Raw genomic sequence first — 2,842 nt, forward strand, 5'->3', positions numbered from 1 at the left:
AACACATGATTGACAGGTGAGTATTACGATCAGGTACTTGAATGGTCAAGATTTTAAGGTAGCAATTTGTGTGCTATTGACATTATTACCCGAGAGGGTAATACGTGAGAGCGATCGAGGCACTAATCAAACGATATATGTGTATTTCCCGAGGAGGGGCAAGATGGTAATATTGCACCCTCGGGAATTATTTGTTTGTTTAACGTGACAATAGAGAGTTGTTGGTATCACGGGCTGGAGACCATAATATCGAGAACTTATTTGTTGAACTCATTAAGCAAGTGGACATTTAGGTCCGTTTACGTTAGTATTTTTATTTAGTTATTTATTTATTTTTTGTTTGGGCATGACCCAAAGATACTAAACACTTATTCTCGGAGTACGTGAAGCTACAAGTGCGTAGGTGAAGTTTTTCTATGTTTAGTTTGGATTTCAGTACAACTATTTTAAATCTTATGCTAATATAGACGTATTTTGGCGTATGTTATTGTATACCTATTTTGACTTTCTATTTTATAAAAGTATTGTATTATAGTATTATACTAAAGGAGAATGAAAGTTGGAGTTTGGAGGCATGAAAGAGGAATCACTGTACTCCGATGGTGACGGAATCACATTCTCTTTTATGCAACCGTTCTTGCTTGATTTCTTCTTTATATATTTTCTTTCTATCTTGAGTATATTTTGGTATAACAAATTATTTCAAATTTCGGGGACGAGATTTTTTTAAGCTGGGTAGATTGTGACAACCCGTCCCTAATTTTATGTTTTTATAAATTTAAAATGAGTTAATCGACGAAAATGCCTTTAGAGGCGTCGGTCTTTGAGTAAGAATGAAACTTGTTGAAGTTACGTTAGCCTTAGTTGACCAGCATATAGTGGGACATATGAAACATTCTTTTAACGAATTTGTGTAGTATTGGATGATACGAACGTGTAGGAAGAAGTGGAATCGAATTTGGAGTTGCGATGGAAATTTTACAGAATTACAATCGTAAAGGGCGTTCAGAAATTTCACGTTTTCCCTGCCTCTGTAAAGACAGAGACCTGCCATCACCACCATACCTTGGCGAGCTTCACTGAGCCGCCACCAAGTTGTCACTACTTGTCATCCTTCCCAAAGCTCAAATTCAAGTAGGATCGAACTCCCTCACCTCTCACGCGGACCTCCTACCTCTCTCACTTGCTCTGCGTTCACTGCACAGAAGCGGCTATGGCGATCTTCGATGCCGTATATCAGGACCACCATCATCCTTGTCTCCAACCCATCACGAGTGCAATACTATGTACAAGCACCTTGTATGGGCATTCAAACCATAAACTTGGACTCGGAGCTCTCCGAGTATTTTTATGTCGTCCCAGGTGAGGTAGTCTTCGAAACTACTCCAATTTTCTTTGTTATAGCTTGATCTAGTCATATTTAACCTTGAAGTGTCGCTTTGGTGAAGCTGGGAGCGTATGAACATCGAAGGGAAATTTTCTAGTTTTCTAGGATACGAAAACCATGGTCATCCAACCACTTTCAAATCATTATCCTGACCAACACCAACTACGATTGGGATTCCAGTGGGTATAGACATATTCTCTACATTCATAGCCTCATGTAGATTTTTGCATCATTGATTTTGGTGTAGAAATGAGCTTATTAAGAGCTTTGGAAGTTGGACCAAAAACCTGCAAAACGCAAGTTCTCGCGAGGAAGACGAGTACGTACGTACTCAAGGGCGCATGGGTGTGCGTGAACGTGTGTAGGTGGCTGGCACGAACGGCGGGTGGCTGCACTTTGTGGTGGCTCATGGCAGCGTGTGAAGCGATGCTGGGAGGAACTCGAGGTCCCTCCTCAGGTTCTTTGACTTGCTGGACCCGAATCCGCCCTCCATTTTTTGAAATTCGATCATTTTAAAATAGTTTCTTTAATAGCTACCACTTGATTATTATATGATTCGACGATCCGACCATTGGATCGTCACCAAACTTTAATACGTTATAGTATGTAATATTTTAGGACATTAGAAACTTACGGATTGGGAATCTGACGTACGAATCTTCCCGAATTGGATTTGTAAGCTTGTAAAATAAAACGTTGACCACCACTTAATTTTAGCAATTGGCGGAGATTTGACCATCGGATCGTTCAAAAACTTTAGGATGTTGTTCTAGAAGCTTATTGAAACTCTTGGGAAGTTATGGATCGGAAATCTGAGATGCGGATCTTCCGGATCGAGTTACGTAGGGTTGTGGACCCTACCGTCGACCTTTTACCGATGGTTGACTTTGGTCAATGGGTTTCAAATTACTTTAGAACGTCCTTGGGGATATGTTTTATACAAGTTACATGTTCTATGGATAAGAATTCTGAGACGTGATTTGATAATTATTTTAGGCGTTAATCATTTATGACGCCTCGATATTCATGCTAAGGAGTTTTAGCACAGACTTCAGGTGAGTGGGTCTTTTTCTTTATATATATATATATATTGTGTGTGTGTGTGTGTGTGTGTGTGTGTGTGTGTAAACTTTATAGTTTCCTCAAATGCTTTTGAATTGATTTAGGCATATCATGCCATGATTAAATAATGTTATAAGAAATGTTGCACTGTTGTGAAATGCCAAAATGATCCTACGGGATGCGCAGGTAAGTTCAAGTAAGTTTATTATGTTGGTTAGAATTATTGAATCATTATGGCAAGCATATATTCATGTAGTTGGCTCATCATTGTTGTACACCGGTGTTAGTGCTCTCGCCCCGGGCCAGGGCCAGTCCTTTATGTGTATGTCCACCCCCTGCACTGCATGCTCGCTTTGGATCCAAGTAGGTGCTAGTCCTTACTACATGTCGTAT

The sequence above is a fragment of the Pyrus communis genome, chromosome 10 (genome assembly GCF_041283825.1).
Source record: "Pyrus communis isolate YQ-2024b chromosome 10, ASM4128382v1, whole genome shotgun sequence".
NCBI classification, from domain to species: Eukaryota; Viridiplantae; Streptophyta; class Magnoliopsida; order Rosales; family Rosaceae; genus Pyrus; species Pyrus communis.